Below are 17,467 nucleotides of genomic sequence, written 5' to 3'. Positions count from 1 at the left end.
GACCCCGTATGTATAATTTTGACCCTGTGTTGATTTCAGAAAACCCAAAGAAACTTAAAAAACTTGTACACCAGATTCTAGTGGGGTTTTTTTTAATTAAAGATGTATTCTGTACAATCATTTTGCTACAGAAAAAGAATAGTTCAAATAAATTACTGAAAGCCCAAATATTGCCATGATATTCCTGTCACTGTATGTAAACTTCTGACCACAACTGTATTAGGTCAGTAGTTAAATGTGTATAGCTTCCTGTATATTGAGATATTGACTGTGTCCCTACGCCCCCACTATCTCCCCCGAGAATTCCCCACTGTTGTGACTAGCTGTGTTTACATTCCCCCCAGACGCTAACACCAACAAGGCATCTGAGCTGGTTGCTAAAGAAGCTAACTTGATGCTTGCTAAGTACCCTGGGGCTCCGGTGCTTATAATGGGGGATTACAACAAATGCAGACTGGACACTATTCTACCAACATTTCAACAGTATGTAGACATCCCCACCAGAAAGGATAACATTCTGGACTTATGTTACGGCAACATCGCCAACGCTTTCCAGACACGCTCCTATCCTCCACTTGGACTCGCAGACCACAACATGATCCGTTTACTTCCGGTATACAAACAGGAACTCAAAAGACTCAAACCAGAGACCTACAGCGCCCCCCAATGGACGGAGGATGCCACTGCTCAACTCCAAGGCTCTCTGGCATGCACCAACCGGGACACGTTTGATGGAGAACCACTAGACGACAAGGTATCCATCATCACAGACTACGTAAATTTCTGCATCCAGACCACCATACCAGTAAAGAAAATAAAAAAAATACCCAAACTCTAAACCTTGGATTACACCACAGCTAAAGAAAAATCTGAAAGAAAAACACAGAGCCTTCAAGTAGAGGTCTGCGCGGGTCGGATTTTTCAGTCCCGCTTCCGCCCGCGCCCGCATTGTGCAGTCCCGCTCCCGCAAAGAATTATGATTTTCAGTCCCGCTCCCGCCCGCGCCTGCCATATTTTGTCCCGCTCCCGCCCGCAAATCCCGCATGATGCAGATGTTCGCGTTATTTCTCAGGAAAATTATTGTCTTGACACAGCGTGATGGTGCCCCGCCCCCTACTTTGAGTGGATTTGAGCATAAATATCTACAGCTCACGTTCACGTTTGTTATTATTTACCTTGTTTCTGAATTCGGAATGTTGAAATGGCAACATGTAGACCTAATAATAATAATTATTTAAGTAGGCTAATCATTTAAGTATGCGCTCTCCCGTGGTGCGTCTCCTATGAATAATTAGTGTGAAAGGAGAGATGGATCGCACTCTTGAACTTATTCTTTTAGTTACATTTCTTTTCAGTTGTTTTTAGCAGCAGAAGGAGACGAACGTTTCGGCTGTTGCCTTCGTCAGTGTCTATAATAATAATAATAATAATAATAATAATAATAAACAATAAAAAGAGACAAGCGAGCACGTAATTCCAAGTGGAAATTTGGTATTTTTATTGTTCAGTCATACAAAACATTAGGCTAACCCAGTTTACATTTGTAAAGCATTTCTAACTAGAATATCCTAGTATGTCAGAACCTTTTAGCACTTATCACAGCAAGCAAAGGGCAGCTGATTTCCCTCCGCGTCGTACACGAGTGAGAATGATTTCCAAATGTCCGATTTCAGGACTCTTGACTTTTTAACGGTAAATGTACCTCTTTTTAAAGCAGCACTTACTTTTGAAGCACTGTGAGCTTCAGTAGAGGAGCTCTGCTCTTCTGCCACGATCGGAGATCTCAAACACGGAAGAGGAAAGGAATCGGAAACGTACGAGAGATATTTATCCTCTCCTGGATCAGAATCAGAATCAGAATTCTGATGACCAGCTCATCTAAGGTGTCATTCACTACGTTTACATGCACATAGAGAGAATCGAATTTCTGCCGTTGCTCGACTGAAATCGAAGTTCAAAATGCCATGTATACACCTTAATTCGGCTGAAATTGAACCGAACTTGATTTCTCGGAATCGAGCTACACGACCTAGTTTATGCGATTTCTGCCGAGCTACTTTGTGCATGTATACCCTATCAAGCTAGTTGTCGAGCTACTTCCGGAAGTGACGAGTGACGAGACCACAAGCGGGAAACACAACAGCCTCGGTCGGCATGACAACAGTAGTAGCGAGCAGCAGAAGAGGTCAGGAGGAACAAACGAAGAAGAGAAAATGGCGATGTAGAGCTCTCTGAAGTGTGGGTGGAGCACAGAGGACGGCAGGACAAAGCTTCTGGTACTAACAGGCTTTTTATTGTCAGACTTTTCAGTTTAACAGCCTACTTTTATTCTTGAGAGAAACACACACACGCGCGCGCGCTGTGTTCTAGTCCCGGGATGAGCTGTCCCCTCTGCTCTCCCTCTGCCTCCTTAAATAGGGCGCGGTTACTGGGAAGACACACAAACACAGGTTAATTACCGTCAGGTGTAGTGATTCTGCCACTCACCTTCCCTGGCTCCGCCCTCCTGTTACAGACCGGCGCTTGACCACGCCCCCACTGCCACAGGCAAGCAGAAACGTGCACTTCTGGAGCAATGAGGAGACAGAGTTCATGCTCATTCAGCTTAAGGAGTTGAATATATTAAAATTCATGGACGGGAGAAAAACGCGCAATGGAGAACACAGAACTGATAACTTTGTTTACACTCTTGAATAGCTCTTCTTCATGACGACAACCGGAAGTGTACCAACACGATGGGGCGTGTTGCGCCACCTGTGGCTCGGGTGCACAATGCACCTCACACAATAGCCCGATTTCATTGTGTGCATGTAGGATTGGATTTCTCTGACACCCTGCTGGGACCTTCAGCTCGATTACTGACAGCAGCTCGATTTGGATGTGCATGTAAACGTAGTCATTGAGGCATCATGTTAGTGTGGGTCACTGGAGGCTGGGTGTGAACGGCGAGTCATTAGAGTGATCAAAGAATTGCCCATTAGGGTGATCAATGGCAATCTGACTCTCTCTGCAAATTTAGGCATCTTAAAATGTTTTTATTAATGCCAAATAAAATATCCAGCACAAATTATATATGATAGACATAAATTAATAATTTATAAATTTTATTTTAAACACGTTTTTAGTTAGCGGGACTGCAGCTTATCACCTCTCCCGCCCGCGCCCGCATTGTGCACAACCACTCCCGCCCGCAATGAGCTTTCAAAATTTGTCCCGCGCCGCACTGCTTTGCGGCAGGTCCCGCGGGACTCCCGCAGGAGTGCAGGGCTCTACCTTCAAGACAAAGGACTGGGCAGCACTCAGAGCAGCAAACAGGGACGTAAAAAATGAGATCTTCAAAGCCAAACTACAATATAAAAATAAACTAGAACAACAATTCAGTGCCATGAACACTAGGCAAGCCTTCCAGATGGCCAAAACAATGACTGGTAGCGCCCCTAAACCCAGCACCCCAATCTCGCCCGAGCAAGGACATAAATTGAACATCTTCTTCAACCGGTTCAACACAGATGATTTCACAGAAGAATGCCGCAGACAGCTGGATGCACTCCCTCCGCTGGACCCAGATGAACCAGCCCCCTTCTCAGAGGAGGACGTTAGGCGGCAGCTGAGGAAATGCAAGCCAGGCAAGGCCCCAGGGCCCGATGGGATCTCAGCCAGGGTACTTAAGACCTGTGCAAACGAACTCTCTGCCATAATCCATTCTCTCTTCTGTGAAGCCTACCATCAATGTAAAATTCCCACCCCCTGGAAAACAGCCATAATAATCCCAGTACCCAAGAAACCCCGACCCAAAGAGCCCAATGACTACTGTCCCATTGCCCTCACTTCCATCCTGATGAAGTGCCTGGAGTATCTGCTGCTCAACACGATCTTGCCACATGTCCGTCGACATCTGGACCCCCTCCAATTCGCCTATAAGGCCAGGAGAAGCACCGAGGATGCTGTTGCTTGCCTGCTGCACCTCCTCCTACAACACCTGGACTCCCCAGGCACGACTGCCAGGATCCTGTTTGCAGACTTCAGTTCTGCATTCAACACTATCCAGAGACACCTGCTGATCCAAAAACTGTCCCACCTCAACGTCCCCGCTCGTCTGATCCATCTTCTTTACAACTTTCTCACCAACAGACAACAGGCTGTATGGGTAAGCACAAAAATCACACCTGCACTTACCTCCAACACAGGAGCTCCGCAAGGGTTGTGTCTTAAGCCCCTTTTTATACACTCTATACACTAATGACTGTGTCAGCCCTTCATCCAACACCATATCTCAAATATGCAGACGATACAGCTATTCTTGGCCTCATCACAGACACCCATTCAACACAACAATATAACCACACAATTTCACACTTCGCCAAATGGTGTGAAAACAATTTCCTCAAACTCAATGTCAATAAAACAAAAGAAATGGTATTTGGTTCCCCACAACCTCTCCACCCCATCACCATCAAAAATGAAACAGTAGAGACAGTAGACCATTTCAAATACCTAGGACTCACTATTGACAATAACCTCACCTTCAAACAACATACAATAGACATTCACAAAAAAGGAAACCAAAGACTGTCAGCAGCACGCAAGCTCAAAGGCCTCCATGTTGCCCCCCACCTACTTCTACTACTGTATTCCAGCATTGTTCAACCTGTTCTTTTGTACTGTTCCACATGTTTTTTCAATATGCTCACTGTCAAAAACTGTAACAGACTCTTTCAGATAACCAATATTGCCACCAAATTAATCGGTCTGCCCACTCCAAATCTGCAAGACCAAAACAACAAGGCCATCACACGCATTGCACATGCAATATCCCTGGACTTTACCCACCCACTAAACCGGTACTTCTCACTTCTCCCCTCAGGCAAAAGGTACTGCAGCATAAGATGTAATAAGGCCCGTTTCAGCAGAAGCTTAATTCCCTCAGCCATCCAAATGATAAATAAAACATCTCAGAGATAACCATGCCAATGTGTATGCCCCCCCCGCCCCAAATGTATACATGTTTCTCTCCTGTTTGTGGATCAAAATGTGTTTGTGACAATGTCAGAGATGCCTACCCCAAATTTTGAATTTCAGTATTCTTGAAAACATTTTTCAGTATTTTGGAATGACTTTCAGTAACATTAATTTATGCGCATTTCTATTATAAAGAGGTATATATACCAATATGTTTAACATTTAAATTATTAAAAATAACTGTTTTGTGTGAATTGAATAAACAAAACGTGAGCAGCCATCTCAACTGAATTTCCACTCGACAAATTTCTAGAGCATATAATATATCACATTTTTATAAATACAATAGTGTTCCCTGTTTGCAGACATTACGGTTGACTACCAATCATTGGTATTGAATGTAACTCCTCAAAAGTATTATATTATATTGCCTGGTAAAATGTTCTACCTGTTAACGGATTCTAATAAAATTTAAAAAAAATTTCTTATTTCATGCCAAAGAGAGTCCGACATTGTTATCTTAATGTCCCAATATATAAATACTTCAGCATAATGCTTCAGAAGAGACATTGAATAAAATGACATTTATAATTGTATTTAAAACAGTGGAATTATCAATTTTTTGCCACAATCCCAACAGCACTAATCATAAAATTCTGTTTTTGATCATACTACATGTCCATTTGCACTTGCAACACTGAAAAGACTTTGAATTAAAGAAGTACAGCCAGTGTTTGATATTTCAGTGAATAAAAATCAGACATGTAAAAAGAAACTGAATAAGTTTAACTCGCATTTCATGGCACTAATTGGCAAGTTCAACTCCAAGCATCGGTCAACCATCACCGCTTCAGCACGTGTCACGTTCCGAGTCTTTTCATCCACAGATTTCGTAAAAAACTGCTGGATCCCCCCAGATTTACTTTCCGCCTGACTCGCCATTTCAGCATACTCCATATGTTTTTTTGTAGTTGACATGCCGTGTGCAGTCATCGCGACCACCATGAGTGATGTTAATGTCAGTTCTACACAGTTTGCAGTGCGCGTATCCATTGCCCTTTTGACTGGGTGTAATGCACGGCCATTCTACCGTATCGAAAATAGCGCGAGCAAATGTGCGGAATCTGCGCATGTCACACACAGCATGTGTGGTTGTCGTAAAAATAAATAGCCTAGCCGTGAATCGCGCATGGATTGAAAAAGTCGCTTGGACATTTAAAAACAACTCACTGGAATTTAAGACTTTATAATAATTCCGTACAGAATAACACTGTTTGCCGTAACATCGTATTTACGTAACTTTTCCGTACAAAATACGGCCAATCCGTACTAGTAGGCATCTCTGCAATGTCTGTGTGTCTGTGACTATATATATATATATATATATATATATATATATATATATATATATATATATATATGTATGTCTCTACTGGATGTGTGAAACAGTTTGGTATGTATATACGCCTGTTACCATGTGTTTGTGAGCATGTATGCCTTTACTGTATGTATGAAACAGCCCTTAAAACGCACTATGAAATGTATGTAAACTGTGAAAAAGAATTTCCCTAAGAGGACTGTAAATAAACTAACTAACTAACTAACTAACTAACTAACTAACTAACTAACTAACTAACTAACTAACTAACTAACTAACTATAATTTACACACAATAACGTACGAGTTCAGTTTAAAATGCATTTAAATGACGTAACAACGAAACAAAGAAAGATCAAACCGGATCGTAATGCTGCTAATTACTGTTCGTAGCTCCGTGTTGTGAGCTTATGTACCGTAGGAACTGAAGAGCTGTCACATTGTCCCTCGCTAGTGTGAAAGCAGAGCTACAATGTCTTTCAATTCATGTTCCTACAGTGCTCAGCGTAAATGAGTACAAAGTGTTCCTTTGAAAAGTAACATTTTAAACAATATCTCAATGAACACACACAATTTCCAAAATGTTGACAAGACAAAGTTTAATAGAACATCTGTTTAACTTATAACGTGAAAGTAAGGTTAATAATATAACTTAGATTACACATTTTTTCAGTTTTACTCAAATTAGGGTGGTGCAAAAATGAGTACACCCCACAACAAAAACGACTACATCTAGTACTTTGTATGGCCTCCATGATTTTTAATGACAGCACCAAGTCTTCTAGGCATGGAATGAACAAGTTGGCGACATTTTGCAACATCAATCTTTTTCCATTCTTCAACAATGACCTCTTTAAGTGACTGGATGCTGGATGGAGAGTGATGCTCAACTTGTCTCTTCAGAATTCCCCATAGGTGTTCGATTGGGTTCAGATCAGGAGACATACTTGGCCACTGAATCACTTTCACCCTGTTCTTCTTCAGAAATCCAACAGTGGCCTTAGATGTGTGTTTAGTCATGTTGGAAAAGCGCACGACGACCAAGGGCACGGAGTGATGGTAGCATCTTCTCTTTCAGTATAGACCAATACACCTGTGAATTCACGATGCCATCAATGAAATGCAGCTCCCCGACACCAGCAGCACTCATGCAGCCCCACATAAGGACACTGCCACCACCATGTTTCACTGTAGGCACCAGGCATTTTTCTTTGTATTCCTCACCTTTGCGACACCATACAGTTTTGAAGCCATCAGTTCCAAAAACATTTATCTTGGTCTCATCACTCCAGAGTATAGAGTCCCAGTAGTCTTCATCTTTGTCAGCATGGGCCCTGGAAAACTCTAGGCGGGCTTTTTTGTGCCTGGGCTTTAAGAGAAGCTTCTTTCGTGGACGGCATCCATGCATGCCATTCCTCTGCAGTGTACGCCGTATTGTGTCACGGGAAATAGTCACCCCAGTTTGGCTTTCTACTTCTTTAGATAACTGCAGTGAACTCGCATGCCGATTTTCTTCAACCCTTCTCATCAGAAGACGCTCCTGTCGAGGTGTTAACTTCCGTGGACGACCTGGACGTCTCTGTGAGATGGTTGCAGTTCCATCTTACTTAAATTTTTGTACCACTTTTGCTACAGTATTCTGACTGATAAGTAAAGCTTTGCTGATCTTCTTGTAGCCTTCACCTTTGTGGTGGAAAGAAATTATTTTCTTTGGGGAATTCTGAAGAGACAAGTTGAGCATCACTCTCCATCCAGCATCCAGTCACTAAAAGAGGTCATTGTTGAAGAATGGAAAAAGATTGATGTTGCAAAATGTCGCCAATTTGTTCATTCCATGCCTAGAAGACTTGGTGCTGTCATTAAAAATCATGGAGGCCATACAAAGTACTAGATGGAATAGTTTTTGTTGTGGAGTGTACTCATTTTTGCACCACCCTAATTTGAGTAAAACTGAAAAAATGTGTAATCTGTTATATTATTAATCTTACTTTCACGTTATAAGTTAAACAGATGTTATATTAAACTTTGTCTTGTCAACATTTTGGAAATTGTGTGTGTTCATTGAGATATTGTTTAAAAATGTTACTTTTCAAAGGGGATGGACTCATTTACGGTCCGCTGAGCACTGTATAACAATTTACATGTTCAGTGTGTTACGTGAAATTTAGTGTTACCTCTCCTTAACAATCTCAAGCTGTACGTCAATACTGTGATATCTCTACTGCTTTATCTATAGCGGATTATGCTTAACTGTCTTCTCTTTAATCACTGCTTGTGCAAAACACACAAAGCCCATGTGTGTGACCTTTTACACAGATACCCTGTCCACACTAGGGATTTTGTACCGATATGAAACTACTTTCGTACCGCAACACCTGTCCACACTAGCAACTATACCGGTACTGTAGCGGTATAATGCCGCTTTTCCACTACAAATGCGGCTGAGTCGGGCTGAGCCGTGCCGTGCTGAGTCGAGCTGAGCGGGGCTGTTGGAGTTGCATTTCGACTACAACCGCGCTGAACCGTGCTGGCTGGAAGTGGGTGGACACATTGGGTGGAGTTAGCGAAAGTGGGTGGACGTCACGTGATGTCGTTAAGCAGCGCAAACAGTGACATCAGTGAGCTTTTAAGCGGTAGTCTCACGACCCGGATAGTAAACAATAAACATGGAGGACATGGAGTCGTTAGTGTTGCTGGTCTTGGTGCCGTGGCTTGTTGTCACTGACAACGCGGACAGATACTGGCAAGAGCGTATAGATGAGGCGAGGCGCATAAGGCTTCAGAAATTCTCGTAATTCGTAATTATTCTCCTTCCGGGTTTGCGGTGTTTACAGATCCCAGCGTGCTCGCGGGGCGTGTGTGGGCATGTGAGGACACTCCTCCTCACCAATCAGTGCACAGGGGAGTGTCTGCTCATGCCCCCAACCTCACTCGGCACGGCTTGGCTCGCTTCAGCCCCACTCCAAAACGGTGCGAGTTTTAGGGGCTAAGCAGGGCTGAAACGAGCTGAGTCGTGCTGGTTTTTGGTAGTCGAAACGCGAGCCGTGTCGGGCTGAAGTGAGCTGAAGCGAGCTGAAGTGAGCTGAAAAAGGGTAGTGGAAAAGGGCCATATCTGTATCGGTACGAAACCCACAAATGTATGGGTTTCGTACCGGTACAGTATCGGTACTGTAGTGCTTCGCTGTAGTGTGGACAGATGAAGCAGCTCTGTATCGATACAAATATAATGCACAAGCGCAATGAACCATTCCTACGTCTTCCGGGTTATTCATACAATACAATACGCACGTGCTCTCCAGCTGTAAATAAAACGTCAAAATGGCTCAAAACGACCGTGGAGCTACATGGAGCGGAGGGAGGGAGAAAGAGGGAGGGAGAAAGGAGGAAGTGGGGAAAAGGGAGAGAAAGGGAGGGGAAGAGAAGGAAAGAGGGAGAAAGGGAGGGGAAGAGAAGGGAAGAGGGAGAAAGTGAGGGGGGAGAAAGGGAGATTCGTTTTCTTTGTTTCTTTCTCAACTGCCTCGCGCATTTTATACGATTCGATTGAATAAATGACCACCAGAAATACAGACTGTACATCGACAACAAAAAGCACACACACGTTCTTTCATCCGCCATATTCTCGGAAGGAAGTTACTTGGTAACCACGGAAACATTTCGCACACGCGCATTTCAACTTCCGTGAAAGAAAACCGCAAACATTTCTCGCTAGTGTGGACAGATGCACTAAACTGTACCGGTATACTTTGTATCGATACAGTTATACCACTTTCGTACCGGTATAAGTGTGAACACAGCAATATAGTATGTCTCAAATGCTGGTGTTGAAAGAAGGGTTCTTGAAAGCAAGTCACTGCTCCAAAAATGTATTGACTGACAGTGTGCACTGCCATTTCTGAACGAAAATTGATAAATGGTCACCATGCATTATAGGTAATACAATGTTCTCACCAGGATTTAAATAAAGCCCTAACTTTTGGGTGGCCGAGGCCACACTGTGCAGCCCGTAGGATGGAGAGTGCATACCGTAGGTGCAAGAGTACGAGAGGGGGATTTCCATCCTCTCGTTGGGGAGGTCCCAGGGGGCCTCCTCCAGAAAATTTAGAAAAAAGGGAGCCCATTTGGTGGCATCTGGTGACTTTTAGGAGCATTTTATGGTGGTACTGACACGGTCACTTTTTACTGTTAACATGGTTGAAAAGGTTGCTACAACGAGTTTAGGTGTGTGATGCTGTGATATGCAGCAATGGAGTTCATGAGCAATAAATAAAGTCATCATCTGACAACAACGTAGTATATCAATAATAATGCTGTTTTATTACCTGAACCACTGCCAGAACACCACTAACCAAAAGTTTAAATGAGTTCTGTTGCAGTTAGTAATAATAATAATAATAATAATAATACTACCCCCGGAGCGGCACGGTGGTGTAGTGGTTAGCGCTGTCGCCTCACAGCAAGAAGGTCCTGGGTTCGAGCCCCGTGGCCGGCGAGGGCCTTCCTGTGCGGAGTTTGCATGTTCTCCCCGTGTCCGCGTGGGTTTCCTCCGGGTGCTCCGGTTTCCCCCACAGTCCAAAGACATGCAGGTTAGGTTAACTGGTGACTCTAAATTGACCGTAGGTGTGAATGTGAGTGTGAATGGTTGTCTGTGTCTATGTGTCAGCCCTGTGATGACCTGGCGACTTGTCCAGGGTGCACCCCGCCTTTCGCCCGTAGTCAGCTGGGATAGGCTCCAGCTTGCCTGCGACCCTGTAGAAGGATAAAGCGGCTAGAGATAATGAGATGAGATGAGATAATACCCCCTGGAGAGTGCATTTACTGCACAAATGTCCTTTATACTCAGGCCTACTTAATACTTCATACACCAAAAGCACCTTAGAATAAACATGTTTGAGCAATAATACTGCTACTAGTACACATAATTACTGCATTAATTAATAATTTAATTATTGTACCAACCGGGCGGCACGGTGGTGTAGTGGTTAGCGCTGTCGCCTCACAGCAAGAAGGTCCGGGTTCGAGCCCCGTGGCCGGTGAGGGCCTTTCTGTGCGGAGTTTGCATGTTCTCCCCGTGTCCGCGTGGGTTTCGTCCGGGTGCTCCGGTTTCCCCCACGGTCCAAAGACATGCAGGTTAGGTTAACTGGTGACTCTAAATTGACCGTAGGTGTGAATGTGAGTGTGAATGGTTGTCTGTGTCTATGTGTCAGCCCTGTGATGACCTGGCGACTTGTCCAGGGTGTACCCCGCCTTTCGCCCGTAGTCAGCTGGGATAGACTCCAGCTTGCCTGCGACCCTGTAGAACAGGATAAAGCGGCTAGAGATAATGAGATGAGATGAGATTGTACCATCCAATAAAATTTAAATAAAATCTTACAATATTGTTTGAAAGTCTCGAGCAATATATTTTGTTATTTTACAAATAACACTTCAGATATTGTTTAAAGCCCTGTGATGACCTGGCGACTTGTCCAGGGTGTACCCCGCCTTTCGCCCGTAGTCAGCTGGGATAGGCTCCAGCTTGCCTGCGACCCTGTAGAAGGATAAAGCGGCTAGAGATAATGAGATGAGATGAGATATTGTTTAAACAATAATAAGTATCACTGTATAAATGAGTGCAGATAGCTCTGTAACTACATGTCCTTGGGGTTGTTGAGACATGGAGGGCTGGGAATACCATCTAGCTCACAGTTCAGGTCGGAGCCCAATGCTTTGGCTTTCACAACATTCTGTTCCCAAAAGCTAATGTCAGGAAAAATCCTTTCTACAAAGAAGCGTTTCTTGCTTTGTATTTTTTTTAACTGTTCTTCCACGTCAGGAGTCTTCAGGAAAAAGAAGGTATATTCCAACATGTAGCTAACGCTAACACTAGGACACAAATCTGCACCGTCACTCCAGTCGTTTTGAGGAATTTTGTACAGATCATAACTGCTAATAAACTCTAATTTCTGCGTATATCTATCCTTTGTTGCTTTCTGACTAAGATTATCCAAATAATCTGGCAGTAGAGCTTTTTTAGCAGCTTTTCTCTTCGGGCAACAGACGTCGGACATATTCTCTTGGCTTCGATATGTGAACAGTATGTAAATAAAGTTCAGTGGTCCCCCAGGCATAGGGTAGCGACGGTTGCTAAGGTAAACGTGACGTCAGTGCAAGGGTTATTTCCGGTCTGAGTGCATCGTGGCAGCAAACCAGCCCAAAACACTGATTTTCCTTCAAAATATGCCTCAAACATGGCAAGGTAGAAATCTGACATGAATTTTCAGCGAGTGTCAGAGCAAAAAAAAAAAAAAAATAGCATATTGGCAAATGTAAAGCGTGTCAGCCCCGACACACAAGAGCACTCTGGGGAGAACACTGTAATACCACCTCACTATCACCTCAAGCCAAAACCAGACTTCAATCAAGTACTGGCCGGAGAGCAAAACAATATAGACGGCCATGTCAGAAAAGCGACACCTCCCGGGATGGATTAGTTAGTAAGTTGGTAAGTATTAGTTGGTAAGTTATTGAGTTCCCAGCACAGCTATACAGCCTACATATATCCCTTTTCCACCAAATCAGTTCCAGGGCTGGTTCGGGGCCAGTGCTGGTGCTGGTTCACAACTCGTTCAACTTGCGAGCCAGCTGAGAACCAGTTTGCTTTTCCATAGCTCGCGGTGCTAAGAGAAGACACGTCATTACGTCGCTGTATACGTCAGTTATGTCGTTGTATACGTCATTACGTCACTGTATACGTCAGTTACGTCGCTACGTTTGCATAAACCTTGGCACGAACATCGAAGCAAAAACAACGCGGAAGAAGCAGCAGCAGCAGCAACAACAACAATAATAATAATGGATGACTTCGCGTTTGTACAGCTGCTGCTTCTCGTCACTTAAAAATGGCGATCTTTCACGGTCTTGTTATTGTTGTCGGTCTTAACAACTCCGCCCCCCTGCTGACATAAGCAGTTCTTTCCTCTGGCCCAGCAGAGAGTTGGTGCTAGCCTGGAACCGGTTTTTCTGGCCCCAGAGCCAGTTCTTTGTCAGTGGAAACAGAAAACCCGGTTCCAAACTAAGCACTGGCCCCGAACCAGCCCTGGAACTGCTTTGGTGGAAAAGGGGCAATAGAGTACATGTTATGGTCATGTGACCTACTAATGTTCATGTGCAACCTATAACAAATGGTTGTAATAAGGGTCAAAGCAAGGAGTTTGTATTAAAAGAAGGTGTATGGAATGTTTGGCATGTCCATCTCGATCAAAATGACAAGTAGCATTACTTAAGACATACATCCGGAAATAGTATTCAAGAATGCTAACTAGAAATGCATGAGTGTTTGGGATAGAATCTTGCTTGCATGAAGGACATAATTTGCCTTGTCTGAGGAGAAAGATCTCGGTTAAAGGAACAGTCCACCGTACTTCCATAATGAAATATGCTCTTATCTGAATTGAGACGAGCTGCTCCGTACCTCTCCGAGCTTTGCGCGACCTCCCAGTCAGTCAGGGTTTAAAAGTTAATGTCGAGCCCTGTGTATGAAAAAGAAAAAAACAAACAAACAAAAAAACCCCAGGGTGCCTAATACTTTTGCACAGTACTGTACAAGTATGGATTTGTAATAAATTAGACACAAAATCTACTAATCTGCATGATTTCTACCTCGCTGAACCATTATTTCTATTTGTTTTGAAGCCAAACCACTTGGGGCAAATGTACATTAGCTGACTGTGATTAAAACTTGTTACTATTCAAACACAAATACTAACCACCACAGAAATACTTTTTCACTACAATAAGCTAATGGGAACTAAAGAAGCTCTCATCTAAAGTGGTACTATTGTAGGATAAATCCCCAATGGCTTGTTACTCCTCCCCTAAAATATAGTGACTTAGACACCCAACACGTTTGGGATTAAGCCTTCTGGGAACGTTTTTTCCATACCATTTCCAAAGTCTCAGCCACACACACACGCCTTTGTTTACTCTCACACATTTCCTGTTCTGATGAAACCCCTAACTTGGCTCATAGTGTATGATATGAGAGTCTGATTCCTGTGATAATTTTTGGCTCATTAGACACCGCTCAGGAGTGGTGTCCCCCCCCCCAAACTGTTTTCATTCAGGGAAACAAAATGGTGAGCAGCTAGACTCACACTTCTCACACGTCACTCCTTATGCCTCGGTCACAACCGGCCGTACGTGCTCCTATGGCTGGTCTACGTGCAAAAAACGCAAGAAACGCACGGAGGGCGCTCGTGTGACGTGCTGATTTTCGAGCCGTAGACCGGCCGCAGAGGTTCTTTGTCATGTCAAACAAACTCTACAGGCGCTTACGTTTTTTTCAGGTTGCAAGACAAACTTACGGCCAATGTGCGTCTTTCTCCACGAACAAAAAAAAAAATGCAGCGATTTGGGAAATGCCAAAAATCGCACGGCCAAAAAATCGTACGTCCAGTTGTGACCTAGGCTTTAGGGATCAGACTACACAAATTCAGCCTGATTTTGACAAGGTTTTGTCATTGACAAGAAATTTCCAGCATCAGGTCGAAATATGAGTGTCGGGAATGACGAACAGGCCTTGTTGTGTAAAATAATCAAAGACTAGAGATGTGGCATCTGGGACGCTCCATGATGCCCTGATGAAAAGTCTACAATGCCAATATTTTTTGTTTTTTCTCACCTAGTTTGACCGCTCCTTCGACATGCTCCTTGATACCTATGATTGACAAATTCTTGACCCCCCCCCAATGACACGCCCAGACGGGAACAATGATTAGTCGGGGTCAAACTTGTAATGTTACTCATCTCCTAACCATGACTCAGCAAGAAGTTATGGCACCATGATTGCTTAATCTGAGACGGTAACCATTGTGAAAGACAGAAATATTGTGTCTTGTGATCCCAGCATTATGCAATCATAGTACTATCAGTTCTTACTGTGTCGTGGTCAGGAGACTAGCAACACTCCAAGCTTGATCCTGACCAGTCATCGTTCACATCCTTGGGGAGGAGGGTCCAGAAACTGTCAATCATGGCTGTCAAAGAACACATGGTAGAATTTATCAAATTTGGTGAGAAACTGCAAAAATTCTGACATGCTAGACTTTTTGTTAAGGTGTCATGGGACAGCGTTGGAAATTTATCGGCCACAACAAAATCGGGTCAAAATCAGGTTGAAATCATGTGGTCTGATCCCAGCATTAGCCTTCACATGCTTGGGCTGTTTTGTACCTCGAGCCGTCTTGTATTAAAAAAAAATTGACTTGTCAAATAAACCAGCATTAAGTTAAAGGAACAGTCCATCGTACTTCCATAATGAAATATGCTCTTATCTGAATTGAGACGAGCTGCTCCGTACCTCTCCGAGCTTTGCGCGACCTCCCAGTCAGTCAGACGCAGTCAGACGCGCTGTCACTCCTGTTAGCAATGTAGCTAGGCTCAGCATGGCCAATGGTATTTTTTGGGGCTGTAGTTAGATGCGACCAAACTCTTCCGCGTTTTTCCTGTTTACATAGGTTTATATGACCAGTGATATGAAACAAGTTCAGTTACACAAATTGAAACGTAGCGATTTTCTATGCTATGGAAAGTGCGCACTATAATGACAGGCGTACTAACACCTTCTGCGCGCTTCGGCAGCGCATTGATATTTGAGCTCCGTATCAATGCGCTGCCGAAGCGCGCAGAAGGTGTTAGTACGCCTGTCATTATAGTGCGGAAAAACGAAACGAAAAAACGAAAAGGCGGGGTACACCCTGGACAAGTCGCCAGGTCATCACAGGGCTGACACATAGACACAGACAAGCATTCACACTCACATTCACACCTACGGTCAATTTAGAGTCACCAGTTAACCTAACCTGCATGTCTTTGGACTGTGGAGGAAACCGGAGCACCCGGAGGAAACCCACGCGGACACGGGGAGAACATGCAAACTCTGCACAGAAAGGCCCTCGCTGGCCACGGGGCTCGAACCCGGTGAGGCGACAGCGCTAACCACTACACCACCGTGCCGCCGGCTAGAGATAATGAGATGAGAAATTATTCTTCTAGCTCTTGCATGAAGATCAATTGCGATTTTGGATCTGATGTAACTTGTATGTGTGTTTCTTGTGAGAGGTGATGAGTGATAAAGGGCTACAGAGAGCATGCTCTTCACCCTGAGGGCAGATGTTGTTCGGTGCAGGTGTGGTGGTCCAGCTGTGTGTGTTTACATTCACACAGGTTGTTATTATTTTTAGCTACAGACTGTCAGATTCTTGAAGGGAAAGTTACCGCAAATGATCAACAGCTGAAGTGATGAACACTGACAGATGTGGAGTGAAGACTCCTCCTCCTCCTCACACTCTATTTATTTCCATTATCTCTGAGCACGCGCACAGAGCTGAGTATGCATGCATGCATGCACGTAAATAAAAACCTACGAAGCATCCCATAATAACCTACCAGGCGTGAATCCCTTCCCCGGGCTTTAGTGTGCTGTCTCGGTGGAGAACATGTCTGCCACAACTTTAAAGATGTCTTGCGTTGCACGGGGGCGATAATTCAGAGGCTTCTTCTCCCCTTCCTTTCCTGTGCCAGCCCCGCGCTCAGGGCATCACGACGGACCGAGAAAACACCGTTCACGTTAGACGGTTTTTAGTGCGCTAGTATGCGGTTTTGGACGCGGCCCAAGAGTCCTCGCACGGCGGGAGGGTGAAGCAGCTTCCAGGGGGCGGGGCCTAGTGACCGAACGGCTCGTTCTATTCCAAACCGCTGTGAAGACTCCTCTCTATGCGCCCTCGCTCCCTTGACCGTTACGTGAGCGCGTTCACGAGCGAGAGCGCGCGTCCTGACGCGCACATTCCCGAGACAGACAGACAGACAGAAGCAGCACTTGGTACTTGTCAATAATATAGTCCCAATGTAACTATCACATAAAGGCTCTGTTTTAGGGACATGTTCGACAGACAAATACATCACATCACAATGGCTCTACAGTGGTGCTTGAAAGTTTGTGGACCCTTTAGAATTTTCTATATTTCTGCATGGGCGGCACGGTGGTGTAGTGGTTAGCGCTGTCGCCTCACAGCAAGAAGGTCCGGGTTCGAGCCCCGTGGCCAGCGAGGGCCTTTCTGTGCGGAGTTTGCATGTTCTCCCCGTGTCCGTGTGG

At 44.3% G+C, this 17,467-nt stretch overlaps 1 protein-coding gene across 1 annotated transcript in view; it reads right to left on the bottom strand.

Annotated features, from left to right (window-relative positions):
• The window catches only part of sgms1b (sphingomyelin synthase 1b), a 79,014-nt gene extending 62,027 nt beyond the window's left edge, over positions 1-16,987 (bottom strand). Inside the window, exon 1 of the mRNA XM_060939565.1 lies at positions 16,762-16,987. The gene's annotated coding sequence lies outside the window, so the exon portion shown is untranslated. The remainder of the gene's footprint in view (positions 1-16,761) is intronic.
• Positions 16,988-17,467: the final 480 nt, after the last annotated feature.

The sequence above is a fragment of the Neoarius graeffei genome, chromosome 14, assembly GCF_027579695.1.
Source record: "Neoarius graeffei isolate fNeoGra1 chromosome 14, fNeoGra1.pri, whole genome shotgun sequence".
In the NCBI taxonomy this organism is placed as follows: Eukaryota; Metazoa; Chordata; class Actinopteri; order Siluriformes; family Ariidae; genus Neoarius; species Neoarius graeffei.
This window is presented reverse-complemented; position numbering and strand designations above follow the sequence as displayed.